This window comes from Cotesia glomerata, linkage group LG2 (assembly GCF_020080835.1).
Source record: "Cotesia glomerata isolate CgM1 linkage group LG2, MPM_Cglom_v2.3, whole genome shotgun sequence".
Classification (NCBI taxonomy): domain Eukaryota; kingdom Metazoa; phylum Arthropoda; class Insecta; order Hymenoptera; family Braconidae; genus Cotesia; species Cotesia glomerata.
Genome location: NC_058159.1, coordinates 26,082,741 through 26,097,424, shown reverse-complemented (window position 1 = coordinate 26,097,424; position 14,684 = coordinate 26,082,741). Strand labels below are relative to the sequence as shown.

Here is a 14,684-nt window from a genome sequence, read left to right as displayed (position 1 = left end):
TACTTCGTTCCGTTTGGGTGTTTAACCGTTTTCGCATTTATCGTGAAGCAACTGCGCGTTTTCGTGCGCCACTTCAATGATAAATAATTGTTAATGCAAAAATATTTAAAAATCGATCAATATTTTTCTTACAAAATTTAAAAATTAAAGAAGCAAGTCTATAAAAATCCGCTTTATATCGACTTTTTTTTTTTTTCAATTATTAATGACTTGTAGTTTCAATAAAAAATTTATTTAAAAAAATAATTGAATTGTTTCGTTAATATTAGCAAAAATAAAAATGCCATCGGTGTGTTTCGGTGTGAAGCAACGTGTCGCTAAGATTATATCTTAATAGTTTTATAACGACGAACGTGGAATAGAGATTTTTATCACCGGTGCGCTACCTTCTGTCATTCGTTGCTCTTCACCGTGAATCAGACCTCTTCGGATGGGTAGAAAATAATAATAACAACACAAGTAATAATAACAATGAAAGTAAAAAAAGAATAAGAGCATGTGTATGCAACGAATTGAGTTTCGAGCACGTAATTCGCGCTTACTTTTTCATGCCCTATTCGCGTATCTATTTTCAGTGTGTGTGTATGTTATTTGACGGTGGAATCCGTTCGCTGTTGTGGTAATGTGGAAAAATACAGTATCTACGTGAGCCAGGGGGTGGTAGGCGGACATGTTAGAGCAGAGCGAAGCAAGGGGAATTTGTGTACACTTATTTCATGCCTCGTGTACCATTGGAATTGAATCGCTGGCAGTTCGTGGCGAGAGGGGGAGAGGACACTGCGAAAATATTTCGTCCGTTGAACACACACTATTTTTCAGTAGGTAAAGTAAAACAAGTAAAGGCTTGAGATATAAATGGTCAGAGCTAAATTGGCGAAAAAATCAAAGCTTCAGAGAATGTTTACCGATACTTTTCCGTTCGTTTTATTTTCCTCTGAGTATTTACATTTTATAATTTGTTCTGTTTATACCACGGGGTCTACCACGGCTATCCTAAGTTTCAATATCGGTATCAATATTACACGGAAAAAAAAATTTCGTTCTGGTAACCTAACTGTAGAGTTACCACAACTATACACAGTTTACTATTCGTTGTAGAGTTACAGTAACATAATATTATTTACAGTCAACGCTCTTTGTATTTGACTCGCCCGTACAGGACCATTCTCTGTATTTGACTCGTCCTTGTCCATAAGAGCTGTGTAAAATCGTCAAATACAGAGGAAGAATGTGGTCAAATACAGAGAGCGGTCAAATACAGAGAGCGTCGACTGTAGTTCTGGTAACTCAATGTTGTTGAGCTCTCAGAGCTCTACGGGATTATTCTCAGAGCCAAACGGTATAGTTAGAAGCGCCCTACGTTGCGCAGTAGTGGAGTGCGCTGACATATTTCATAATCTTCTAAAATGACAAACAGAATTATTTTGTTACTCATCCATATTATTAAAAATATATGAGGACAATTAAGTTTCCAGTTTATTTATTTAAGGAAATAGGTTTTTTTTTTTGTGAAATTAAATTTCGTTAGAACAGTTTTGTATTTATGGTTTTTCAAGGTTCATTTGCAGTGACTGTTAATTTAATTTATTAGTTGAATATATTGTGATAAGTAATAAGTTATCGGAATACATTAAAAAGACCCCATTTAACACAAGATAAAATTTGTTTTCGTTTATTTATCTTTTCTTGTGCATATTCGGTAGTGATTTTATGTCCAATATTTATTGATATAATTAAAAAAATAAGCTAATTTTGTGACGATCATATTTTTATTTTACAAATAATTTTTATTTGTAATATAAGTTCTATTATTATTTTATTTCTATTATAATACTATTCTTATTAGTCATATACAATTATGGTTGGCAATATAAATTCGTTCTGCCGCATTTATTTTTTAAATTATCAATGCTAAATCGTAAAAAAAATTACTAAGCAGACTGCCAAAAATTTGTTATAGTCTTAGAACGATCCTGTAGAGTTGTAAGAGGTAAATAACGTTTAGCTCTCAGAGCTCAACGATGTAGAGTTGCAGGAGCCAAAGGGTATTGTTACTATAAGAATACGTTAACCTACTGGAACTTTTTACAACTAACTAACTACTATAGAGTTCCTATAGCAAAATTTTTTTCTCCGTGTATTTATAAATCGTTGATAAAAAATTTCAAAAGTTAGAATCTTGTAGCTTATTCAAAAATTCAATCATTAATAACGTTTGAGGTATTCTTGAATAATAATAAGTCCAAACTTAAAAATATTTTTATCATAATTGATTTTTTGTAATAATAAAAAAAAAATAGTTAGATATCTGCTGATTTCAGTATCATGTCATGGGTCTAAAAGCTCTGAAAGACCTGTAGATCACAAAAATAAAAAGAAAATCCGTAATTTTAATCAAATTATAGTTGAAATCAGCCGTTTTTGAGTTATAGCGGTTTAAACAATTAAATTGTTATTAGCAATTAAATTTACCATCGGCGAGCAAAATATCCTAGTTTTTTGTAATCCTCAGCAAAAAATACGTAAATACACTGATAAAAGCCATAATTTATAGCTAAATTTGTCATTAAAGACAAATTTGGGAACTGGGGAAATAAAGGATAAAGGGGGGAGGAGGGACCTTACTCAGTAGGAATTTTTCGGTAACCGAAAGAATAATTCAGACAGCCCAGACCGGGACTCGAACCCGGATCGTTTGGTTACGCGCCAAAGGCTCTATGATTCATTTATATCAAAAAATATTTGTTAATAGTTAACAAATCATTTATTAGAGACCACTTTTTAGTCCTTAACAAATATTTCTTAGTATTTAAAATGATTTGTTTGTGTTTAATAAATCTGATATCCATTTATTAAATATTAATAAATATTTTTAAATACTAAGAAATATTTGTTAAGGACTAAAAAGTGGTCTCTAATAAATGATTTGTTAAATATTAACGAATATTTTTAACCATAAATAAATCCTTCTATCAGTGTACCAGTTATCAGAATTGGGGGACCTAAAAGTGGATACGGGCTTCCCTATTTAGCCGAGGGACTCAGTGTCGTTTCATTACTTTAAAACAGCTTGATTAATCAAAATGCGGCTTGCAGCATTTTAAAAGGTTTCACCAAATGTTAGATCACCTACAAATCGTATTTTTGAAATGTCTAAAAATCTATCGGATCAAATCAGAATAGCTTTTTGTAAGAAGGTCCTATAGGACCTGAAAATTTAAAGATCTCATAAAAACTTTATTAACTAACTTGTAAATGTAAATTTTTATAAATTATTAATTTTTATAGTGGTAAGTTAACAATCACTGATATGCGAAATTTAATTGGAAGATGATGAAATTCAACAGCGATTCAACAATGCCACTTGTTTCAACCACTTGTCATTGACATGTCACAAGTTTTTACAACGAGAAAGCGTAACAATACTGACACTGTCTTCCCCGAGAATTTTCACTAGCGCTCGCTCTCAATGCGTGTACATACATATAAATTTATATACGTATAAACATTACGAGTACAAATAAAACTATCCATTGAGCCCGAGTGAGGGTGGTGGAGAATTTAACATAAAAGTTGAACATTGGCGTTCACAAGTGTGTTACCAAAAAACTCAGGGCTGTCAGTCAAGGGGTAACCAACCGTAACGAGAAGCATTGTATACTAAACGAAATATATATAAGAGAAATGGAATTGAGGGTTGTTACCCTCATTGCAACTTGTCCATTTTTATCTTTCGGAGATGTGTAGGTATATATATTGGGTATTGGGTATTGGGAGAAAAGTACTGATTGGATGTCGAGGCCGAAGATAGTTTCAAGCCGGAGTTTCAGTACGAACATCACTGAACGTCAAATCGAAGAATATGCTTTGACTTGAAATTAATTTGAGTGGTTTCCGCTCTGCTGAACGTCCAACGTGCCCGAGTACGAGTAGAGGGCTTTCGGACACGGATGCACACGCTCCTGATTAATTACCACCATTGCATCCTCCATTGCTTCATATATATACACGTCAGCTGAATATATACATACACATGCATATATGTAAGCCCTTCAAATCTGAGACGTCCCTCGAGACTGTCGATCATACTAAATCCCATTGCACGATGTGAATAATTAGATTTAATATATATGTACATATACATATATATCTAACAGACTCATAAACCTTTTCGAAATATAATTGCTTCTGGATAAAAGATTTTACTCTATTACATACTCTAAAAAAAAAAAAATATTTTATTCAAGATAAATATTTAAAATGGTTACGATCCTTGTTGAAAAATATGAAAGGTATTGATAAGTAATCAGAGAATCTGATTATCTGATCTATCAAAATAATATTTATTTACAATTGTAGTCAACATTGAAGATTAATAGGCTAAGAATTTAAATTTAATTTTCATTACTGTAATTTAACTGAAATTTAATACGACTAACCTAAGAAAAATTTTAAGACGAAAAAATCTCGAATTAAGATTATCAGTTCTCTTCAAAATAATTTTATCTAAAATATTTCATGAGTCTAGTAGATTTTATTCAGTATCCATACATGTTTTCGCGGTAATTGAGTCATTAAAGTTGATGAAGATAAAAAAATATTTTTTTTACAATCAAGTGTAAATATTAATGAATAAGTGATGGCTTAATTAATAAGAAAACTAATTAATTTAAAATTAGAAGTTTCGGAGTAGAAAAATGCGCACCCTTCTATGATTAAAGGATTTTAGGGGAAAAAATTACCATACTGTTCATAGTTTTTAAAAGAATTTTCTAATTAAGTTAGTGGAAAAAGAGGTTACTCTTGTTCAAGAATATTATTTTAATTAATTTTACAATTTAATTCAGCTGGTGTGAAATTTTTCCGTGAGGAATAAAGTTTTTAATTTTCAGTGAATGGATAAGGTGGATTGATAAGCATTTATGGAGGATAATGCGATTGATGAGAGTGTAAGGAGAAATTGATTGATTCTGTGTAGCCATTGAGCTCGTGTAATAGCTCAAATTGACAATCAGTCTATTATGTAGCACTAGTGTTCAGTAGATGCTAGATGTAATTCCGCATTACAGGTGTTTGTAATTGAAATCCGTAGAGCGTGTAATGAGACTACGGTAGTACTCTCGTGTGCCATGTGAAAGCCCTTTATGATTGTTATCACTATTGATGACAATTATCGCTCACCCGTTTCATGTAATGTCACCTTCATTTTTAATACTTCTTTTTTTTTTCTTTTGCATTTTAAGGGAAAGTTTTGGATGGTAATATTTGGTTAATACATTGCTGACTTTACGAAGGATGTTTTCTATTAATTCTTTGAAAAGAGAATTAGGGTATGATGCTTGAACAAATACTTGAAATAATTGAAATAGTCATAAAACTAGGTATACTGTTTGTGTGTTTGAAATGCAATCGAAACAAAAAAAAATTTTTTTGAAATAAAAAATTTATAAAGATTTGCATCTAAAAATGTTATCGTACGTTCGAAATCTTTATTCTTAAAAATAACTATAAGTTGACGTGAAAACTGTTTACGATTAATATTCAACACTTTGGTGCGTTAGTTTGATTAAAAAGTTAGAAATATCCAAAAGTGCACGACTTATAATGCTCATTTAATTATGAAATATTAAAAAAAAAAAAAAAAAAAAAAAACATAAGTCGTTCAAAATTAGTTATCGAAAAAACAGCTGTACTAGGAAGGTAATGCACAGGAATCCCTGGTGAAATAAATGTACATAATATGTATAGATATATCACCATCCATGTAAATTTTATATGAATATATATATATATATATATATATATATATATAGCAGCATATATATATATATATATATATATATATACAGTCTTCTAGCTTTTTTATTTTATTAATTGTACATGAATGACACTGAATTACCTAACCATTCGCATTCGGTGACCTACAATTTTCTTAAAGAATTAAAAAAAAAAAAATTTAACTTAATTGATGCATTTTTTCGCAAGTTATAGTATTTTCAGAGTTTCATACATGATGGACAGGAAAATTTTTTGACCTATTTTGATGTTTTTTTTCGGTTTCTAGTGCACTAAATGCACTAGTGCACTAGTGCACTAAATCAATTTTTGAAAAGGGTCAAATTAATCTCCATTAAATTATCTTGACAATAGTATGCAAAATATCTTGATTCCGTGAACTAACAAGACTATAATAATGAAAATAGTTGCCAAAATGAGGCGAAAAAAATTTTTCGATCGTAAAGGACTAAATCAACGCACAAAAGTGTCAAATATCGAACATTAAAATTTTGCATACCATCTTCTTCGACATAAAAATAAAAATTTTATTATTTAGTTAGTAATTAATTAGTTAGTTAGTAATATATATAAAATAAAAAAAAAAAAATTCCCTCGAGCCGGATTTGAACCAGCGACCTATGGATAACTTTCAGAATATACGACTACAGTCCACCGCTCTACCAACTGAGCTATCGAGGGGTATGGACGGAAGCTTTGCTTTGCACGTTATAAGCATGACTTGTATTTAAGACGGCGTTCAATCGATAAATATCATTATTTATTAATTCAGTATCCTATCAATAAGATTTCGATAGCGACCATCGTTTTTATTAGTTTAATGACTTTATATTTATTTGTGATTAGAGTTAAAGTTAAATTTAGATTAATTTAAAGATATATTTTCTTCCTTTTAATAAAGTAACATAACTTTTGGAGCAGCAATCAGTCTTACAATTAAATCTAAAAAATATAGATCAAAATGATTCTAAAACCAACTGTGTGAATTAAATATTATACGAACAATAAAAAAAAAAAAAATAGTGTGTAAACTACCACCAACAAAATAACAAGGATCAGTAATTTTACGAGATTGAATGCATCAGAGCAAGGAAATAGGGTGTCATATACAAACTCAAGTATCAAAATTGTATGCTTTAGTTTATATCTAACATGTATCCTTATATCGCTGGCAATGTTTGCCAATCACCATTAAAATATATATGGCAGACTGTACTGGAACAACTGGTACACGATAAAGTAAAAGACGCAGTATCCCGCGGGCAACTCTACGGAATAGTTTACATAAAACCTTAAAGTCAATTCTGCTGATGGAATGCTTCCACCGAATAAAGTAAGAATGAGTGTTAACTTTAAAACATATATATCCCTATAGCTATACCTATACTTAGGTATACATGTATAAACGTAAATGTATTATACAAGAGAAACAAGAAAGAGGGTGACTCTGTTAATGTCGTAAAGACAATCAAGGTATTTTTGCATAGAGTCATTACTTTACTTTATTACCAGACTAAATACTTTAACCCTTTAATTGCACTTCTTATTTACTTAATTAAGTGACTTGGTAACATTTACCCAGAGGAATTTTTACTTTTATTGGTTTTTATATTACTTTACGTAACATATAATTTATTACCATAAAGAAAATTTTATTAGTCCTTCAATAATCAACTTTTTTTTTTTTTATTAACATAACTGGTTGGTATTTTATTATTTATTTATAAATAATAAATTGAAATTTTTTAGTTGCACTGTCACCTGGATTTTTGGTAAAATATTGGACAAATTTGCCTTTTAAAACACTTGCTTTTTTAATTATATTATTTTTCAGTGAATTTAAAAAAATTGTTAATAATAAAATTTTTTTACGTGAATTTTTAAAAATTAAAAAAAAGTTTTTGTTATCAAAAAATTGACACTTGAAAATTTATTTTTCTTAAATTATTTTATTTTTGATAAACTTTATGGAAAGAAAATTTAAACGTGCTTTTTATGGGTTGAAATACTTCCATGCATGGAAACTAAACAATTACCGAAATTGTTTTTATACAAAAAAAATCAACCCGTAAAATAAAAACTTAAAGATGATAAAGAAATAAAATATTAAGTGAAGCTTTGTAGTCTAAAATAAAAAAATTGTTAGACAAATATTTTTAGTGGTAGTTAAATTGAGGATCGTGAAATAAAGTAAATAAAATATAAAATAGCTTACGAGACAATCTTTTTACATAGTATAAAATATAACATCGATATAAGAAGAACGACTGTAAGCTCTAGGTAATTTGCTTCCTTTCCGAGTCCTATTTTACTCCTGTAATTTTTTCATTTTATTTTTCTTACCGACACACCGGCATTTTTACGTCGCGCGCACTTAAGAAAGCATAAAAAAAAATTCGCATCTTATTTAAACGCCTTATATTGGGCGCCGTACCGAGTCTTAGTCTACCAGAGTAAGGCACTAATAACGTTTTTACGATATAAGTTCGAGGGTGTAGCCGCGAATCGCGAACGAGGGTTAAAGGGTCGGTTTAGCATCCAACATTCAACATCCGCGATCCCTTCATCCCACCACCAGTCACCTTTTATCCTTCAGTTTGATGCAGCGAAGGGTCGAGCCAAACCAAAAGACTCGGATGATGTAATAAAACACATTATAATTGCTTTGATGCGCGTAAATCTTCAATATCGGACTTTTACGATCTTTATAAAATTGGCTGAACAAGAGTTTTTATTGGCAAATTTTATCATACTTTTTAATTCCTCCCAAATCTTGAGTGTAAAAAAATTATGGAAATTTTTGTATTCTATTAAAATTGTCAGTCTCTTAAAAATACACAATAGTTTGAAGCTATCCTAATAAACTATAATTTTTAGAAGTCTTGAAAAAAGAAAGATGTCGTATTCATTGTAGATTGTATGAGCAAAAAATAATTATGTCATATTTCGCAATTCTGTTGAAGAATGTCTTTGAAATCGAAGTATGTATTTACGAAAAAAAATTTTTTTCACTATGTATGGAGTTTACCGTTAGAGCTGTCTATTGTGTCGTGAGAGGTTAAGTTACGAAAGAGACTCACGTAGCTATTACGATTCATTCGTCATACTTTTTTGCTGTAATTTCAAAATTGTACTTTCATTATAAATTATAACTTTTATTTATAGCGCAATCTTGAAATTACTTGTCTATATCTTTTTAAATCAATAATAGTTATTGCGATGTATAAAAAATATTGACGGATATTTTTAAACTTTGGACTTTTATCTCTCATCCTACAAGCAATATTTCGAGAAAAGTGTAAAAAATATTTTGTTTAAAATTTGACGATCCAAAAAAAGGTCTCTTATGATTTTTCGATAAATTTATTTTTTCAAAAGTTATTTAAAGTTAAAAGTGTGTTTATCCGAAATTTTTAAATTTCCTACAATTTTTAGCAAAATTATTAGTATCAGATCAAAACTTTTTATTTATATTGAAAATTATACATTTTTGACTGTATAGCAAAATTTGTTATTATCTATTACTTCCACATTTTTTACAAATTTAAATAATGCTGTGAAGCGGGAAATAATAGGAGTTACGGTAATTATTACGTGAAGCGTTCCACTTCTCTTTTTTAGCTAAAATTAGATATTTTTTATAATAAATGGAAAAATTTCTTATCTGAATAATAACGTTGTCGAAAATTTATTATTTGCGTTGTTTCAAAATGGAAAGTAACGTACATATTTATTTTATTTTTTTAATAAAAACAAACAATGTAAAGTTTATTATGTTGCGGTAAAACTTATATTGTTAAAAAAAATTAAAATAAGGTACATCATGAAAAGGGGATGTTTTATATCTAGATTTAAGAATATCCGTTGTCATAAACTATAAAGATTCAAGTCATAACTTGAGGCGTATCACATTTTATTTAATTGCTTGGTAGCTTTTCTTTTTATATTACTCATAGATATGTATATCTGTACTGGTTCTGCTGTTGCTCTTCTCACCCACCAAACGCGAGAAGCTTTACTTCCTATACAATAAGTATTTACACAGAAGAGGCTTGAGTTCCCGTGTGCATAATATTATTTATTACCGAGGAAGCTGTTAAGGTTTAATGCCGAAAAGCGCTTACTCTTTAAATTAAACTCGATAAAATGTTTGTATCCAATCGCCCCAAAATTTAACGGAAACAAAGACCATTTTATCTTTTATTCAATCTTGTGCTCACAATCAGTACAGTAATAGACTTTTTTTATTTTATTTTTAAATTATCTTGCAATTTATTGCCTAAAATTATTTTCCGAGCTCTTATCGAGTGTTTGTATTTATACGGAATTTATCTCATTGAGGATAAAACTTTCGAGCAGTTTATGATCCTACAGAGTTTAACCTAGAGTTTAGTATCCTATCAGTTACCAGCAATTGAGAAAATCGCTAGAAATAACCTTTCGAACTTTTAAATTTATCTAACCTCCTAATTTTGTTTCTTATCTTAAGTCCTTAGATCAACAAATAAAATTCCTCATATTCAAGATAAATTTATGGTAGTCTCGATCTTCATCACTAAAAACATTTTTAGGATTTTATATCAGAAGTCAACTTTGAAATTTTTTTACAACGCAGTTTGGAAAAAAATGACTCTAGAAACCTTGAATAACTGGATTTAAAAATAAGCCAATGACAATAGGTCAATATTTTATTGATTATCTATAAAAATTATGAATGACTGACTAGCTTAATTTTGATAAAGACGAGGTTAAGGTTAACTGGTTGATCACGGCTATTTTTACAATTTGTGACAGGCAAAATCTTCGAGTTAAATAAAAGTATATTTTTTTTTTTTTAAAAGATTAATGATGATTGATAACTTTCTTATGAACTGAGTATTGAATTTTACTCTGTACGTATATCTGGGAGTTTACCTCTACTAATCATAAAAAATTAATGACCTGCTTGTCGAACTTTTACTAGTACTCCCATTACTACAAGTCCGAAATTGAATGATGCGTTTAAAAGATAATACGAAACATTCTAAAAGATTGTAGTTTATATTTTATTGAAATGCACAAAAAAAAAATACTACTTTCTTTGGTGCTATTCTCAATTAAGTTTCGACAGTGAGCGAATCATTTATTTAACATGTAACTTGTATAGTAATCTAGCAAGGCGTGGGTAAAACAAGAATATAAATTTCTATAACTCGTAAGTAAAATTCATCATTTCTTAAATCCGTAAAAATTTCAGCTTATTTTAACATAATTAAATATTTAAAATATCTTTAATATTTAAGATCGATAATACTAGTAGTATTTTTCTATGATCATTATTATTGCTCTCTAATATCAACATACAAGTATATACATAGTTTAATTATATAAATAAGTATTACAAACCCACGTGGCTTTATTATTCTGATATATCTAAAATATTTCATTTTATTTTTGTTATCTACCGAGCATTCATGAGTTTTTTAATGTAAACAAACGAAAAACTCGGTCGGTATTTAAGTCAATTTAACAATTGCCAAACGGCAAACATAAATATTTTAGAATTATCAAAAAATTATTTTTTTTAACAATGAAATTATTTGATATAGTCTAAAATAGCTTATTTGATTGATTAATTTATTATTATTCTAAAAATATTTATTTTTAAATTTTATTCAATGATTATGATTCTTTATTTGATATTTAAGTAGGAGCAGAAAATTTTTAAAAGTATAATTTTTATTCTATTAAAAACTCGTTACTTTTATTTTTTTAAAAACATATTAATAAATTTCTTAAAAAATTTCTCTTTCTATTGATATAATAATATTTGGAGGTTATTCAAGAAAGTAAAAATTACCATTTTTTGTCTATATTTTATAGAGAAATATCCTTAAATAATTATTAACCTGAATATTTATCTCTGCTTTATTACCCTCATATATACCATGCGTGAAACGGAAAATCGTCGGAAACATTTAGAGACTTGCAATGAAATTTCTTTTCAGTTTAAAGATTCAGTTTTCCTGATACTCGTTTAGATAGATTATCCTTTTACGATGATAACCATAGAAATTTAAATTATACTCAAAAGACTATTATAAAGGATTATATGTATATGTATAATATATAAATGCATAGAAACTACTTGAGAGTTCTATACCCATTTCGTGATATTTTATAGTTCACTTGAGTTATAGGGTTCCGCTCGTTAAGCTAGGAAACTTTTCTACCTAAAGCTATCTCTCTTAATCGCACTTTACTTGCCGTTCTTAAATTTAAATTGGGAAAGTATTTTACGAGCGACCAACAAGTTTTACGAAGCGTTGTCACATCTTGATGAACTTCCGGGTCACGATCATCTAAATCTCAAAGATGCACTTTTTTATAAATAAATAATTAAATGGATAAACTTTAAATGAATTTTGACAAATCACATCTTTAATATAAAAAAAAAACACTGATGTCTCTGTTGGATTATAGACAAGTGATAAAAGTTCAAATAGTTACTATTGAATGTAAATAAACTGGTCTGACAAAGAGAATTTAATTAGTTTCACTTGTAATTGTAAATAAATATAAAGTTTTATCTTTCAGTAATCATTCAGCCGGGAAGAAGGAGAAGAGAAAAAAAGTTAATGAAATAAAACAAAAAATGTGATTTGAAAAGATAAAAGATAAAAAATATATTGAGAATAATAAAATAGAGCTATCTGATTAAAGATAAGTAATGGTAGACTGTAGACAAGTGCATCCAATCATTGTAACTCGGCGAGAATACAAGATTAGGGTGAGATAAGCCGCTTTTAGAAGCATTTCGGAATCCATACTGAGTTACGTGAATAATGGAGGTCTAATTGCCTTACGACTGGTGTAATAGCTTATCTGAGATATTGCAATCGCTGAATAAAAGCACAATCCTCACTGACAGAACCGAGATAAGGAAATGCTAATAGCTATTCTCTGTACTCTGTATCTAAGCTCCAACCTACATAATACAATGTCATATTTTATTGTTATGACGGTGACATGCCATCGATCCAGTTCACTAATTGGGAAATCGTTACACTCTATTCACTTACTCTACATGGTTATTGTTCTACTATAATTGTTAAGAACAATTTTTCGATAAAATCACTAAAAATATACTCTTTCATCAAAGAAAAAAATTAATCTAAAAGTATTTTAATATTCAATTGTTGAAAAAAATAAAAATCAGGTCCCGCCGAGATTCGAACTCGGATCGCTGGATTCAGAGTCCAGTGTGCTACCATTACACCACGGGACCATCCTTGTGAGGTGGGAATGAAGATGAGTAGTTATGTCAAGAGTCGATATAGTAGTACATCTATTCTTGGGAGTTTTTTTAGTTAAAATATTGTATATCATTGTTTACAACAGTGCATTATTAATAAAAATATATTTTTATTATTCAACGTTACAAATACTTTTAATTTTTAGTTTCTATCATTAGGGAGTAGACATAAGTACATTTATATAGGGTCAGTGTGATCTTACATTGACTTTCAAGGATACACAGTAAAAAATTTTTCGTCATTGTGTAAAGTGTAAAAATGTTTGTGCAGAATTTAACATTTTAGTGTGTAGAATTTAACATTTTAGTATGTTGATTCAACACAATAGAGTGTTGATTCAACACAGATTGTGTAAAAAAAGTCATCAACACAAATTTTTGTGTTAAATTTGACGAAAAATTTTTTACTGTGTAATATATCGTTTATCGTTATTAAAAATAGTGTATTGGTAGTTAGAATATCATTTTAATTTTCATTAAGATTTGAGACTTATAATACCGCGAATAACTTAATAAATTAAAAACAATTTCCGATAAAATATATTATTGTTCAAAATTCAGAATATATATATTCAATTTTTAGTTAAGATTATTATTTAGTTGTAGAATTTTAGATAGAATTCTTGTATTGTTGTTCAAGGAAAATTTTGTGATCAAACTTGAAGGTGATATAATTAACTTCATTTTCGGAACTCGGGTAAAAGACCCCATTAGTGGTGGGGACCCCATTACTGACACTTTCTTTGATTTTGGTACTAATTCAATTAATAAAATCATAAATTTCAATAATGAATATATTATTTCTAATCTTTAAGACCTTTAGATTACAAAAATTTTTAATTTTTATTCCAAGCAGAACATTTTTTCATTGAAAGAAAAATTGCCACTAATAGGGTCTTTTACCTTATATAGATAGATAGATAGAAAAATTTATTTGATCCTAGAGTTCTAAGCTCCTTCAGGACCATCAACAATACATAAATTTTATCATTTACATGTATACATTTGATACAGTGTTTTTAATACAATTTAAATATTTGATATTAAATCATTAAAAGTAAGAACATATTAATTCTTAAAATAATAACATATTAACAGAGAAATAATAACATTAACATTTATTGTAAGAAGAAGTCATAGCAAGCCTGTTGAAATTGTTCGAAATTGTCAATTAATGTAATTTCGGCCGGTAACGAGTTCCAAACTTTTATACCATGAATTAGGAAAGAGTTTTCATAAATTGCACAATTACTTCTTGGCATATATACTGATAAAAAATTAGTTTGATTAATGAGAAAAATTATTTAATTAAGAATATCATTATGAAGAATTTAATCATTTTGAATCAAGTAGAAAAATCCTTAAATCGAATATACTGAGCACTTGAATCAAGAATAACTCCATAATTGAAGAATTTATTCACTTGAGTTGAGACAGTCAAACTCTTCAAAATCAAAATGATATTCTTGCTTCAAAAATTTTTCTCTTCAATCATGTTAAATTTTTTCATCAACTTACCATACTGCCCTTAAAAAAGAAAAAATATGTAGACATAGTTAATTTTTTTTTTTTTTCTTTTTCTTCTTTAGTCTTC

At 28.7% G+C, this 14,684-nt stretch overlaps 2 non-coding genes across 2 annotated transcripts; both read right to left on the bottom strand.

Annotated features, from left to right (window-relative positions):
• Positions 1–6,386: 6,386 nt before the first annotated feature.
• On the bottom strand, positions 6,387–6,477 carry Trnay-gua. Its single transcript is given in 2 exon segments — positions 6,387–6,422; positions 6,441–6,477. It is a non-coding gene; the product is annotated as a tRNA-Tyr (tRNA).
• Positions 6,478–12,992: 6,515 nt separating this feature from the next.
• On the bottom strand, positions 12,993–13,063 carry Trnaq-cug. The gene has a single exon. It is a non-coding gene; the product is annotated as a tRNA-Gln (tRNA).
• Between the last annotated feature and the right edge of the window lie 1,621 nt (positions 13,064–14,684).